Below are 16,066 nucleotides of genomic sequence, written 5' to 3'. Positions count from 1 at the left end.
TAAAGCTTGCACAGTACCTGCAATGCTAAAACTGGATCAAGTCACTAGCTCTTTACTTTCATTATTAGTATTGTGGTAGCACTCAAAAGCTGCAAAAAGTATAACATTGACTCATGTCTCAACCTTAAGTACATCACAAGCAAGAGATTTTATATAAAGGGATGAGCAGCTTCAAGAACTCTGCAAGAGTAGCAGACTAAGAACTGGTTTCAGAGTAGCAGCCGTGTTAGTCTGTATTCGCAAAAAGAAAAAGGAGTACTTGTGGCACCTTAGAGACTAACAAATTTATTTGAGCATAAACTTTCGTGAGCTACAACTGTAGCTCACGAAAGCTTATGCTCAAATAAATTTGATAGTCTCTAAGAGACTAAGAGCTGAAGCTGAATGAATGGGAGTTAAGGAAATGCAGCATCTCTCAGGATCAGGCCAACAGTAAGGGGCATGTTTTCTGTTCTGTACAGGTACTTATAGCACACTCATCGCCATAATATCCCAGTTCCTTTACTTTTGTTGATTTGTATGTCAGTCTCAGTGCTCAAGGTTAATTTAACCAAATTTCTCTCTTAGTTGTTTCTATATTAACTCACACACACCCTTCCTCCACTCCCAGAGAGGCTATTGTTTCATTATTTTAGCTTCCTCTTTACTTTCAGGCACCTCTATGGTGTGTTGGGATTTAAATGCCTCCACCACAAATGATTAGCTGCACAAGTCTAAATCCACACAACCTGAAGAATGTACCCCTTCCAAATACCAGTAGGGGGTTGATGTATATGGTTTGTTTTTATTTTATATATATATATATATATATATATATATATATATATATATATATATATATATATATATATATATATATATATATATATATATATATATATATATATATATATATATAAAATAAATAAACTGAAAGTGCCAAACCAGCAAAGTTTTGGTCTGGTAACATTTTATAAAAAAAGACAAGTTAGCTCCAATGCCAAGTTACAGACTCTGAAGCTAGTTATGGAAGTGACCTCATTTTCTTCATCAATGCAGGATTGTTCTCTGTGGTCAAGGCCCTGTGAACTCCATATGAAACTGGCCCTAGATTCTGTGCCACTCTGGTGCAGAAGATTGGAAGTTTTGTAGCTGCTTTTTAATATAAATGAAGCTAAGTATTTGTTGAATTACATATGAAACAATCAGTACTGTAGCCCCAAGTTATTTTTATATTACATTTAACAAGCTATCACCAAATCTTTAATTTTCCAAAGTTATCACAAAAATATATTGCACAACATATAAACTGCATCCTAGAATCCATCAGGGGGAAGCTGAAGCTTTTGGCAGGTGCCTAGGAGACACCGTGAGTTCTTGGTACCGGAGAAGACATGAGAAGCAGCATGGAATTCTGGGATAAGTACAATAATAGGAAACTAAAATGATCAACATTGAAATAGTTAAATGACATTCAATTTATCCTCTAGGTTTCAGAGTTAACACCACTTTGAAATGCATTTCACATTTCTGAGCTACCATTTCATGCTATCTGCAGATTACAGAAGATGACAAATTAAAGCATGAACAAAATGTGATAAATGAAAAGGTTTTCTTTGCAACAATTTTTTAAAAATGAAAATTACACAGCACAATCTGCGATAGAGGCATGGATTCTGGGTCCCTGCATAACAGAATATGTGCTACTGTTTTATCCAAACTAATTCTGCATTAGTCACATGATGGGGCACCTTCCCTAAAGCCCTGAATAAAGAAGGTGTATGAATGGAAAATAGGATATAATTAGAAGGCCCTTTATGCTAACAGTCCATGCAGCAACAACACTAATACTACTACCTATGACTATACTGCCGAGTTTCCAAACCTTTACCACTAAGATGTTCACCAACATCAGATCCTAATGCCATTGAAACCACAGCAAAAGTTTCTACTGGCTTCAGTGGCCCCAGGTGAAGTAAATAAGCCTCTCCTAAGATAAAAGATAGCCATAATTTTATAACCTACTGCACCATATTTATCATAGCATTCCTTTGAACCGAACACCACAGCAAGATGAAATTTAGCTAAAAGGTTAATTGCTACAAACCAACAGAAACCTTGATACTTAAAACACTAATTAATATATAAACTGCTAACACCACTGAAGCAACTGAGAACTCATTTTCTGCCATTAGAATCCATGAAATCTAAGCATGCCAGAATAATGCAACTTTTCATCTGTTCTCTAGATAGTATGCAACAAAAGTACATATAATACAGCAAATGTATGCTGGGGAAACCCATTACTGAATGAAATGTACTCCATTTATAGTCATGTGCTTTTAACTGTTCAAGCTCTAGTGAGAATAAAAAATATTTAGCATTTATATATAGTGTTTGCATTTGCAAAGTGCACCACAAAACTATCTATATGTTAATCATTGTACTAAATATACCCCACCTGAAGTCTTACCAGTGTTTCCTGTCTTTGGTAAGCAAGCTCATAATTCTCAGCTGCGACCTCCTTGTTCTGGGCCTGATTCTGCACCAGCCCCTAGCATGCACATGCACCACTGAGTAATAATTTATTCCATGAATAGATCCACCTTTCCTGTGGAGTAAGGTGTGACATCAGCAGACCCGGTGCCAGCTCATGCCAAGGCCCCCCCAGGCCTCACTGAACACTGTCAAATGCATAGCTGGAAACTAATCTGGCTTATCAGCACATTAGCGATGTTAAATTGATAAGAATGTGTTTAGTGTTATAGGGTGTCACATTATTGATTTCACTTATAACCTCGGTAGCCCATGGTATAAGGTTATATTGAGTGTTTGCATTGTAAACCTCTCTTTGAGTTCCACAAGAGAAGCTTTCTCTAATGCAAATGCTGGCTTCCTCCAGAAGACTTTAGGCCCTGGCCAACAAGAAGGCCTTAGAAACAAAATGAGTGGATGTGAGGGTCAAAGAACAAAGACTTTGTTAATTGCATTCTTCAGCCCCTCCAGGAAGAGAGTGGTTCATGAACTCATCACATCAGCTTCGACTATGGGGAGAAATGGATAAAAATCTCTGACAAGGAGAAACTGGGTTCTTTTTGGCTGCTTGGACTACAAGTGTATGTCTACACTGCAATTAGACACCTGCAGCTGGCTCATGCCATCTGACTCAGGCTAAGGGGCTGTTTAATTGCAGTGTAGATATGCAGACTTGGGTTGCAGCCTGAGCTCTGGGACCCTCCCACCTTCCAAGGTCCCACAGCCTGGGTTCCAGCAAGCCCAAATGTCTACACCATAATTAAACAGCCCCTTAGCCCAAGTCAGCTGGCATGGGCCAGCCACAGGTGTCTAACTGAAGTGTAGACATATCCTAAAGGGGCAAGAATTACTAAGCATAAAAAATCACCACCCCACCCACTTTAGCCCTAGAGGACATATGGAGTTTGCTTATTATAGAAATTATCTTTCAGAATTTAAGATTGTAACTCATTTGTGTGTACACATGTCACCTGCTTTAACCTTGTAAATAAGGTATTTCTTTTCTCAGTTAATAAATCTTTAGTTAATTACAGGATTAGCTACAAGAGTGGTCTTTGGTGAGAGATTTGGGGCGCTATTGACCTGAGATAAGTGACTCGTCCTTTGGGACTTGAGTAGCCTGAATATTATTGTGATTTTTGATGCAAGGGATCACCTACCACAAAGGCAGGCTTGCCTGGGTGGCAAGATAGACCCCTGGGGCACTTCAGCCTGTCTGTGATTCCATGGCAAGGCTGTGATAGGGCTTATGGAGTTTACTCTTGCTACTTGGTTGGTGAAATCTAATTACAGAACATTCAACCAATTCATTTAACAAGAACGACATTAATTTATTTCCTATTCTAGGAAGAAGTTTAAAAAAAAAGATTAAAGTGTATTTGTTAATTATTGTTACATATTTCAACCAGGAGATGGTCCTAATAATTACGTTAAAGATCATGGAAATTAAAATTGTTTCCTGTTTGCCTGAGTATTTCTTATGCTTTAAACACTTAAATCACACCTACATACTTTTCTGAAATTCAGTAGGGTCAAAATTACATTACATTAGTTTTAGCCCACGAAAGCTTATGCCCAAATAAATTTCTTTGTCTCTAAGGTGCCACAAGTACTCCTTTTCTTTTTTGCGAATACAGACTAACACGGCTGCTACTTTGAAACCTCCCAAGGAAGAGATGGCTGTAGTTAAATAGCCTTTTCTATACCCATTCCAAATGGTGCACAATATTAAACTACTGAAAGTCAGCAAGTGAGAGATGAGTACCAGATGGATTTCATGCAGTAGAATACTTAAATGCTCATTTACTAATTTGGACTCAAAGTCCTGATGGAAATTACACTGGTTTGGAAATTGTACTGAAGTGATTGGATTTAATTAACCTATTTTCCTTAAAGAGGTGGACAAGAAGAAAAAAAAATAATCATGGCAACTTTGTTTTTTTACTACTAAAGAGAATCACAGAACCAGCTGAAGAGTGAGTAACTTGGAAATATCCTCAAGATTTCTGAAGTTACATTTAGCAGCCAGCTGGCTTCCAGTTACATTTTCCAAAGCACACAGCAAGAGGGGAAAATCTGTGGTGGCTCCCTGCTGAATGACTCCTGGGAAATTCACCTCTCAACCCTGAAGACTTAGTAATTGATACAGGATTATGTTTTAGAAACAGATGCTTAATATATCAATTAATCTAGAATTAGGTCTATTCCAATGCCACAAAGAAAACACAATGAATCCAACACAATGAAAATCTTGAATGGTGCACAATTCAAAGCCAGTCAAGATTTTTTTTTTAAATTGTGTAATAAAAAAAAAATAAATATTCTGTTCTGTAACAGCACATCTAAGGATCTCAATGAATTTCAAGAGATGACTAGACTGATATATAAATCCTATTTCTTTTTAGGACACGTTAGTAGAGGGGACAGAATATACAAAGACTGATGTGGTAATGTGTTTTGTTTATAGTTCAAGTCAAGATTCCCCATACATTAGAGGAAGAAAGGAACTATTTTCCCCTACTGGCTGTATTTCACAAGAGGGAACAGTCTCTAAATCCTCTTCAGACATTTCCTGAAATTTACAGGAAAGCTGATAGCTCTGGCAATGCGAAGGTTTCCAAGCAACGACATGAAGGCTGAGCATAAGTAGCTCACCCCCAAGACAGTTATTTTCTCCCAAGTCTCCAATTAACCTTAATTCCCAACGGCCACATACTGAAAAAAAAGTGTGTGTGTGTGTGTGTGATTGTTTTTAAAAGCCACTTTGTTGTTACAAAGTTTCCTTGGTGTCTCTTCAATTTCGCAGCCTCTCCACTCTCTCTCCGGACTGGCAGGGGACACCCCAAAAGGCACAACTCCTCTTTTCCCAGTAAGCCAAGCCAGCTCGTCAGCTTTGGGGGTGGGAGGATGTGTCACAGAGCAAGGGGGAAAAACTAACCAGACCCATTTACCTGTACCGTACGACTGATCCCCCGCGCGTTGGGCTCCTCGGGAGTTAGCAGCAACATCCCACACCCCTTGGAAGCCCCCCCCCCAGTTCACATCCCCGGGAGAAAATGCAACAAGACCCCCGGGCAGCAATGCACCCACCCCAGGGACACCAACCGGCTGGGGAGGGGAACAAGGTCCCTTCACTCCCAGGGCGCCGAGCCCCAAGGGCAGGCAGGGGTCGGGGGTGCCAAACCCCAGCCTAGTCCCTGACCCCCCGCAGGGTCACAGCGGGGTGGGAGCCGGGCACCTACCTGAGCGCGTGGCCGCAGGCAGCAGCCGGGCTAAGAGAAGCTCCCAGGCGGCGGCGGCGCCCCAGGTAGACACAAGCAGCTCAGCCCTTCTCCTCAACCGGCTGCTACAGGCACCAGCAAAAAAGGAGGTGGGCGGGGGATGGCAACCAGAATCATACACTCAGCGGCTCCACCTGGTTGCCTGCTGGAGCGGGGAGCCGTGGGACCGGCTCTTCGGGTCTCTTGACTCCAAGGGAGGTTCCAGAGCGGGCGGGCTTCATCTCATTGATTGACAGCTGGACTGACCAACGAAAACCTCTACTCTGGGCCAAGCAAAGGAGGCGCTAGCGCCCGCCTTCCCGGCTAGTCTGAGGAGGGCGGGTGTTTCCATGATGTCAGCGAGAGGCGCCTCTCGGACAGGTGGAGAAAGAGGATGGGGTGCGGGCGGTCAATACGCTGCTGCCAGCAGCGTGGGGAGCTGTCACTCAGGGGGCCAACCGGAGGGACAGGTTCCCAGCCCCTCTCCGAGCAGCAGCTGGCACTGTAGTGGAAACAAGTGCGGGGTGGGCCAGCTCCCCTGGCAGCCCAGCAAAGCCAGGTGCTCAGCAGAGGTGCTGGATCCGTTTCTACAGCCGGGGTGCTGAGCGCCATTGAACCAAACGGTGAGCCCTGTGTATAACAGAAACCGCTTCAAGCCAGGGGGTGCGGCAGCACCCCTCGTTCCTGCACTTCTGGTGCTCGGCCCCCAGCAGCCTGGCGCCGAAGGCTGCGCAGCCTGGATTTCAGCGGAGCAAACTGATTCCGAACTCTGTTGCACCTTTGTCGGAGCCACAACAACTGGTGCGGTTTGTCCGTGGCCGGAGCATGCCTGCTGCCCATGGGGTAACAGGCAGATCTGAGCATCCCCGGCACGTGTGTGGCGCCCTTCCTCCCGTGCAGCCCCCGCTGGAGACCGGTCACCGTGTCCCCAGCAGGCGTCACACTCGCGGGGACGGGGCTTTCCCCCCAAGGGCGCTTACAAGAAGTGTCACGCGAGCTGTCAGGGCTCCGGTCCCAGCCACGGAGCGGACAGGACCGGGCTGTCCAGACGCTGCCAGGCAAATCCATTGACAAACACGCCCCGGAACGTTCAAACTACACCAGGAAGGTCCGTGGGCTGAATTACTCATGTCCGTTCACACGTGCAAGGATCGCACCCCCACCTTACTGCGCACACCAACAAATACAATGCAGAGCTAGAAAAGAAGAGCACTGTAAAGGAAGGAGTCAAGATTATACCTTAATTCTTAAAAGGAGGCAGGAATGGTCCCTACCCCGTTAAACTGTTTCAGGCAGAGATCTAACTTCGGTCTGCCTTTCTCCGAACAGGCTCCGTCCTTGCCCATCCTGTGGTTTCGCTCGATACGCTAACAAAGAACAGCCTTAGCCAGTCCCGCCTCCGCTGGGGCGGCTGCCGCTACTGGCTTCGCGGAAGGAGGAGGAGGTGCTTGCACATTGCATTTTTCTAGTCCTCGCATTAAATACTTGGCGTCTTCAGTGACAGGACATAAATATTCCATCATCCAACAAGAACATGTTGAATGCTAAGGTTAATGCATCCGATGAAGTGAGCTGTAGCTCACGAAAGCTTATGCTCTAATAAATGTGTTAGTCTCTAAGGTGCCACAAGTGCTCCTTTTCTTTTTGCGAATACAGACTAACACGGCTGCTACTCTGAAAGGTTAAGATCTGCTCCGTCAACTTCCAGATTGAGAACGGCTGGGTCAACAAGGAATCTGAATTGTAGGGCTCTCTCTAAAAGGCAGTAGACTCAATTAAGAAAAAAAAAAATCCAACCTCCCCAGCCCAGAAAAAAAGCCATTAACACCCTAAAATTAACATGCTTGGCTGAGTTATATTGAAAAAGCAAGCAGAATCACTAATGAGGTGTTTGAAGCACCAAAAAACAAAAACAAAGATGGTTAGAAGCGCTAGGCGGATTCTATGTACTCTTTAATGGGTGCTCCAATTCTTTCCCAAATTGTTAGCTCAAGGCTTCCAGGGATGTAGGCAGGTGTGTGCCATGGCATACAATTTTTCTTTGACCAAGAAATCAGTTGCTTTCAATTTATGTTCCAAGTTTTGCATTTTTCCTTAATTGGGATGACTGTGGTAAGTGCACAAAGTTCGTGCTCATATGTGCTATTATACTGGGTTCCAGGGCTGCAGGCAGGGGAGAGCAAAAGGCCCCTTTGAGAGGGCCCCACTGGCATTGCGACGTAGCACATGGTGGTTGTGATGCCACTCACTCAAATTTGGCCCCGCTGTCCTCTGTCATGATGGAGGAGCAGCTGGGTCAAACCCAAGTGGCCCTGTGACCCCATATGCCAGGTCGCACCACCCAGAATGAGAAGCCAGGCCCAACCCCACAGGACAGGAGCAGTCACTATGGGGTGAGTGAGTGGCAGGCTTGCTCTCCAAGCGGTGGTAATTTTTTTTTTGGAAGCGTGTGGGTGGGCTCAGTTTCAGATTTTGTCTGGGGCCCTCGAACACGTCTGTGCAGCCCTGCAGGGTTCAATGCCAAGATGTTAGGGAAGAGTAAAGGTAGGCTGACAAAATGGGCTTAATGTGCCCCAACACAGTGGGGTTTAAGTTAAAGAGGGATAGAGTGAGAGGAGAGGTTTTCCAGGGACAGGAATCAATGCAGGCAAAAAATGAGAGAGTGTGGCAGTGCCCCTAGTTTTTGGGCGAACCTTGTTGACCACATGAGTGTGTGGGACCCAACTCAGTATCATATTTATGTCAAATAATACAACTTAACTATTTGTCTGCAGTCTAATGGAAAAAACTCATGCTGTGCTATGTACCTTATGAATTTGTTTGAAGTACATACATCAGACAATGCTGGCACTTTAAAAAAAAAAAAAAAAAAAGACAGGCAGCTGAAAAACTATGTTGTAACACAATATAGATTTTACCTATGCTACTAAAATCACCATAGACTATGTAGAATATAATTCATTCATGCTTTACATGAGACAGAAATAATTTGTCACTTTTTATGGCCAATTTTTACATTTCTTGACCAATGAAAAGCACTGAGGTCAGTTTCACTTTTGTTTATATTATTCTACTTTTAGGTTGCAAGTGCTGCAGTGTATGGGATTCAAACATTGCAAGGAAATGTATATTGGTCTGAAAACAATTGGAATTTTAAAATGAGTAAACATTTCTATTGTTTTAGGTCATATAAAAGCTTGTTTTTCCCCCAAATAAAAGTTTTGGGGCATATTAAAGTTGGCAATACCCCTTTAAAGATTGCCATTACTGCACTGAAGTTATGATGGCCTCCAGCTGCAAAGTGATTAAGGGAACATTAGGTAACAAATCTAGTAAACCCTCTCAGTGGCTATACAATAATAAAATGTTATATAGTTGTGCACACATAGGGCCTGATTGCACTGCCATTGAAATCAATGGCAGAACACGTATGGACTTAAGAGCATGATTGATATCTACAGTCACAGAGCTCTACAATAAGCAATAAATCAAAGCCAAATGCTAAACAAAGACAAACTGAATTCCAGTCTAAAATATTGATTTTCAGCCCTGTCTTAAAGGCGGGGATATTTAGAGTTCCATATCTTCTTACCAAGATTTAGCGTTCTCTTATTCATCATGGACCAAACATCTCTGGGGTTCATGTCACTGCAGTTCTACCAGAAAGGAATGTGGCCTGTGTGTGTGTAAATCGGTCCCTCTGGACAGCAATGACCTAGGACAAGACAAACCTCTGAGGGCTCAGAAATCTGCCTCTTTTTCAGAGAGTCATAGAATATCAGGGTTGGAATGGACCTCAGGAGGTCATCTAGTCCAACCCCCTGCTCAAAGCATAACCAATCCCCAATTTTTGCCCTAGATCCCTAAATGGCCCTCAAGGATTGAACTCACAACCCTGGGTTTAGCAGGCCAATGCTCAAACCACTGAGTTATCCCTCCCTTTTCTTTTGTTCTACCCTACCATTTGACAAATAATGAACAGATATTTTAGGTTATCCTTTTGTGGGACTAACTAAAAACAAACATTAAATGGACACACTTTCAAGAATCACATTGTTATCTCCACCAGATATGGGAGCACGGAGATATAATGGCAGTATGTTAATTCAGACCACAAAATTAAAAGTTAGATGCATCTATTGTTCATCAGAGGAAACTGTGTGGACACACAAAAATCAGGTAATCATATAGATTGGTGTTTTTCTTCTTAATAGATCTGTTACCACAAAACCATCCCATTTATAATAATGAAAGGAAAGCTGTGGAGATATTCCTCGGTCTTGTGCACTCAACCTTCACTTTATCCTCATGCTTTGATTTTCCTCTTCTGATTGATAGAGCTGTATGCCACTTTAATTCTTCCCGAGCTATTAAAGAAGAGGAACTTCATTCTACATATTCCTTGTTCAGTTTCCCTTTGATCTAATGTAATTCCGAATTAAAAATTACATGGTCTGAATTAAGACCCTGACACTACGTGTGTGTATGCATCTTGCTCTTTCCCAGGGTTTGATAGAGAGCGATTCTCAAAAGCACACAGTTAAATTCTAGTTAGTCCAGTGAAAGACTGCCTTTTGATTTCCAGTCTTTCCAACCCTAACACAATTACCTCTCCTGTATCCTACTCAATGAGATGTTAAGATTTTTCATTTTTTGTCAGACTTGTGTGTTACTAAGTGGGCCAAAGACAAAAAGGCATGGTGCACCTGTGCAGAGCATCTACACTCAGTGCAGTGTCCTGGTGGCTTAGGCAGTTTGAATAGTGGCAGAGGTGTGTGAGCAGTGAAGTGACTGGCTTCATCATTGCTTATTGTCTGAGCATTTTGCGTGTTACCCTTTTTTATAGCCTCCCTCCAGGCTCACTGTCAGAAATCTGTTCATCCTCCCCTAGTAATACTCCTTTTTCTCCTCCTCCTTCCTGGGGAGTCTCATCTTAACCACCTACTGGTAGCCTTACTTTCCAGTATGTGTTGGTGACCATTGAGAACTGGGAAGGATAACATCTCATCCACACTGTTGTGTTAAATGGCTGGACACAGGAAGGTGTGTAGTCACTCTGCTGTGTTTACAGACTAAGTAGCTCCATGATCTTGTATAAAACTAGTTTGCATCTCCCCCTCAGTTATGTTTCCAGCCATTTGCACTACTGCTGAATGTGGCCCTCTTCCTAATCTGTCTGTCCCTCCTTTCACCTGGCCATGGCCTCCTTCACTTATTCCCCCTGCTCTCTAGCAAGTCAATTATACTCCTGTTACATTCCTGCTGAATGTCTCTGGGGTGCAAGTTATCCCTCTTGAGCACTTATGCCACAATGTCGATGCCTTTGGCCCTGCTGCTTACCCATGTTGTTCCAAGAACAAGGAACTTTCCTAATATTTCATACCAGTTTAAAAAAAAAAAAAGACTGTCTTTGCCTAAGTTTGCAATGCACGTTTCAGCTTGTCTATAGCTGTGGAGGCAAGCAACCAGATCATCTGCTGCACCAAACCTTACCCTCCTTACCTGCATGCAAATCACTTGATTGTCCCCCAGCTTTCTAAAACAAAATGGGGGGAAAAACCTGGAAATTTCCATTTTGGCAAGGGAGGGGTGGGGGAAGGGAACATGGCCAGAAGCGATCACATGAAGAGGAAGGAGGTGAATGAAAGAGAAAAATCACTTTCTACTGGATTGGCCCTTTCCCATAGGTTGGGTCTGTGGATTCCTCCACAAAGGAGGCAGTCTAGGATTTTCTCCCTCTTCACGTTCAGAGTCCCTCTGCTGGAGTCCCGCAGAACTATACTCTGACCCCAGGAACTCCCTTCCAAAACTGGAACCCCATTGAAGCGAAGATTTAATTTTTATCACATATGTTTTTGATATAGAGAGGGTCTGTCCAGACCAGTGGATGCCTCCATTATTTTTAATTATTTTTCACATACATGGTCTGGACATTACCTCTGGAAAGTAGGAAGCAACAAGAAACAATTCCCAAGGAAGGAGTCTCAAATAAAATGCAATATCAATTCCTTTAAAAGAAATGAGAAATGGAAAATGTACTTGTAAGCTCTTTGGGGCCAGGACTCTGTGTTCTGTGAATGGACAGGACCTAGCACTATGGGGTCCTGCTCCTTGACTGGGGCTCAGAGACACAACCACAATGAGATGGTTTACTGACTGCCTGGGACCGATTCATCCCTGATGTGTGCCCAGTGAAAGCAATGGTGTTACACCAGGGGTACATTTGATCCGCAGTGGTCTAAAGAATGCTGAAAAAAAAAGTCACATGTACAAGCACTGTAAATTAAGCTGCAGAATCCTTTTCTCCTATACAGTGTAACCTTGTAGACTTTAATAGACTTATTTCTGATTAACACTGGATGTGTGAGAGCAAAGAATCAAGCCTCCCCTATATAAAGTAGATACTCTGGAGCACGTAAACTGGAAATGGGATGCTGCTATGGTGCATTAGTAGCCCAAATCAGTGGATGTGGTTCACTACCAAGACTGTCAGGGAAGATGCTCAGCAGGTTGATAAAACCACAAGAATGACATTTTCACACACAAGCCAGGGGGCATCTGCAAAGGCAGCAGGTGGGAAAGCGGTATTGAAATGCCTGGGCTTCACTGGTGCTGTGGAGAAGTCACTGGTGCTAGCTCCTGTGATTTTAATCAGGTAAATCACAAGGTGACATTTTTCTTCAGACCCTAGCACTTGGATGAAGTGATTTTGTGGGAGTCAGTTTTTGTTTTAAAAAGGAGTTTTTAACCCTCACAGTTAGAGAGAAGAGCCAGCAAACATGAACCGAGAACACCCTGAAGCCTCAAAACTGAGAAGAAAGATACCTTCCTTCTCCTCAGTTTATTATTTTTAAAATCCAGTTATTTAAGCCATCTCATGATTTTGGGGTCTAAATCCTGGTTTTTGTGCTCATGGCGTTGGCAATACTGAAAATGGTTGGCTAATGCTGTCATTGCCTAGACTGCATATTGTGTGTTGGTGAGGGCTGCTCACATCTACACCTGGCTTGCCCTTTGTGTTGGTCAGTGCATTGTGATGTTGTTCAGCCTGGAGACCTTCTATGTTTACCATTAGTCCTGACGAAGTACTGGGACACTGAATGCTTGCTTACCTCTGCCCTGTGCAGTGTATAGCCAGTCCCTATAAGGAAGCAGCTGAAGGCTGTGTACTAGGCATTTGTTCCAGGCTCGTGCACATGCAAAGTCTGATACTTTCTGGTAAACAGCGAACTGCTGCAGTAGCCACAGCTCAGTACATAGTAACTGGGCTGGTATTTGCACTGGATCAGTCCTCACTGTTTCCCTGATTTTTGTTGGTTAGTTGTGGTGGTTACTGGCTGGTTGGATCTGTTGAATTCATGCCTGTGCTGATGACTTCTGTGATGGGAATGTAGCTACACCCTTGCTTCAACACTCCTTTCCTTCCTCCACCTACAGTAGCTCACAATTTTATTTTATTTTTTTTAAATAAAAGATGCATTTTCTGATTTACATTTTCCCCCTTTCTCCACACAGACCATTTATATTCCCTTTAGACCAGGGCTGCATTATAAGGAGTCTCAGCATGCATAGGCACACCATAACACCTAAATAAAAGATAATACACCTTTCCACCACTCCCACATTTGTACCCAGCCCTCATAGAGTACAATGTAAGAACCTAACTAGAATAAACTGGAAAGGTTGCCCACAGCTTGAGTAAATGAGTGGAGTGTTCTGCGAGGAAACATTAATAGAAAGCTACAGTTAGTTTTTCATTGGTGGAGAGGTGAAGTTAGACTGACAGAATTCTGCTATTGTCCAGTAGAAACCTCACCTATAAGTCTCAGGGGCTGAGTTTTAAAGAGATTTAGAAGTGTGCTAGAATGGCATATTTCCCATTTTAACACCTGGCCATAGAGGATGGGAAAAGTACAAATCATCCTTGACCCTGACTGCACAGAACAGGTCAGTTACCCCAGGCAAAGTTTGTTGCCAAAGGCAAGATACAGCAACAGGGAGGAAAAAAGGGGTACCCATTTTATTCACACTTTCATTACAATTCCAGGCAGTTACTTAGGCCCAGCTCCTCAAAAGGTATTTCATGAATATCAATAGACGTTATGAGCCTAAATACCTTTGAAGATCTGGGCCTTAGAGGTTGGTCCAAAAAAGTCACTAAAGATAATGGGGAAAACCCTCCACCATTTGACATCAATGAATCATACAATTGTAGGACTGAAGGGATCTCAAGAGGTCATCTAGTCCAGTCCCCTGCACTCATGGCAGGACTAAGTATCATCTAGACCATCCCTGTCAGGTATATGGTCTAACCTACTCCTGAAAAAGTCTCCAATGATGGTGATTCCACAACCTGCCAGGGCGATTATTCCAGTGCTTAGCCACCCTGACAGTTAGGAAGTTTTTCCTAATGTCCAACCTGAACACCCTTACTGCAATTTAAGCCCATTGCTTCTTGTCCTATCCTCACAGGTTAACAAGAATTTTTTCTCCCTCCTCCTTTTAACAACCTCTTATGTACTTGAAAACTATTATGTCCCCTCTCAGTCTTCTCTTCTCCAGCTGAAACAAACCCAATTTTTTCCAATCTTCCCTCATAGGTTGTGTTTTCTAGACTTTTAATAATTTTTCTTGCTCTTCTCTGAACTTTCTCCAATTTGTCCACACCTTTCCTGAAATGTGGAACCCAGAACAGGACACACATACTCCAGCAGAGGCCTGATCAGTACAGAGTAGAGCAGAAGAATTAATTCTTATGTCTTGCTTAGAACATTCCTGCTAAAATGATCCCCAAAAATCCCAAAATGTTACTGTTGCTCCAAAAAAAAAAAAAAAAAAAAAAAAGCACTGTTTCACTGACTCATATTTAGCTTGTGATCTACTATGATCCCCAAGTCCCTTTCTGCAGTACTACCAATTATTTCCCAGTTTGTACCTTCCTAAGTGGAGTACTTTGCATTTGTCCTTATTGAATTTCATCCTATTTCTTTCATTTCTCCAGTTTGTCCAGATCATTTTGCATTTTAATCCTGTCCTCCAAAGCACTTGCAACCCTTCCCAGCTTGGTATCATCCACACACTTTAAGTGTACTTTTTATGCCATTATTTAAATCATTGATGAAGATATTGAACAGAAACAGACCCCAGAATTGATCCCTGCAGACCCCAGTTGATATGCCCCCCTTCTAGCTTGACTGTGAACCACTGATAACTACTCTCTGGGAATGTTTTCCAACCAGTTATGCACCCACCTTATAGTAGCTCCATCTAGGTTACATTTTCCTAGTTTATTTATGAGAAGGTCAGGTAAGACAGTATCAAAGCCCTTACTAAAGTCAGGATACATCACATCTATCTCTTCCCTCCCCATCCACATAGCTTGTTACCCTGTCAAAGAAAGCTATTAGGTTGATCTGACATGATTTGTTTTTGACAAATCCATGCTAACTGTTAGGTATCGTATTATTTTTTAGGTGTCTGCACATTGATTGCTTAATTATTTGCTCCATTATCTTTCCAGGTATTGAAGTTAAGCTGACTGGTCTGTAATTCCCTGGGTTGTCCTTATTTCCCTTTTTATAGATGCCCTTTTCTAGTCCTCTGGAATCTCACCTGTTTTCCATGACTTTTCAAAGATAATTGTTAATGGCTCAGATATTTCCTCAGTCAGCTCCTTGATTATTCTAGGATGTATTTCATCAGGCCCTGGTGACTTGAAGACATCTAACTTGTCTAAAGTAATTTAGAACTTGTTTTTTCCGTATTTTAGCCTCTGATCCTACCTCATTTTCACTTGCATGAACATTGGATTAGGTACTTCATGCTAATGGATCAAAACAGATAACAGCTGAAACTTCACCAGTACTCCTTGTGTCCCCAAGGAAAAACCATCTCTAGAGTCAGGTACTGGAAGCTGAACCTCCCACTGGTGATAATTCAGCCAAGCCCTTCCCTGGCCCAATACCATACAAAACAGGGCCATTGTGCAGGCACACCTCCATCCATGCTTTACTCTGTAGATGCCATTTGTGCAGCAGTGTTGGCTGCTGATGGATGGGCCTCCGAGTCCCCCTCTGGAGGAAAGCTGTAGCAGCAGAGCTGCAAACATCACCAATTGTATAGAAACACATTTATCGGTGGGGAGGAGAGAAAAAGTATACATGGTACTGTGAAGGGAACACTCACTGCTGGCACTGCCCAGGGGTCAGGCAAGGGCCTGGCAGATGTTTCTCTTCCCAGGCACTCCCCTTTTTATGGCTGCTCTGGCCCTGCAAAGATCTGCTCCTTCATCC

At 43.0% G+C, this 16,066-nt stretch overlaps 1 protein-coding gene across 5 annotated transcripts in view; it reads right to left on the bottom strand.

Moving 5' to 3' along the window:
- OSBPL3 (oxysterol binding protein like 3) overlaps window positions 1-7,188 on the bottom strand; it is a 135,724-nt gene extending 128,536 nt beyond the window's left edge. For 2 of the 5 annotated variants that reach the window (XM_038391863.2, XM_038391867.2), the window contains exon 1: window positions 5,757-6,785. The gene's annotated coding sequence lies outside the window, so the exon portion shown is untranslated. Of the gene's footprint in view, window positions 1-5,756; window positions 6,786-7,013 lie in introns of those variants that run through there. The other 3 variants (XM_043509159.1, XM_038391864.2, XM_043509160.1) reach the window with 3 other exon arrangements.
- Between the last annotated feature and the right edge of the window lie 8,878 nt (window positions 7,189-16,066).

The sequence above is a fragment of the Dermochelys coriacea genome, chromosome 2 (genome assembly GCF_009764565.3).
Source record: "Dermochelys coriacea isolate rDerCor1 chromosome 2, rDerCor1.pri.v4, whole genome shotgun sequence".
NCBI lineage: Eukaryota > Metazoa > Chordata > Testudines > Dermochelyidae > Dermochelys > Dermochelys coriacea.
This window is presented reverse-complemented; position numbering and strand designations above follow the sequence as displayed.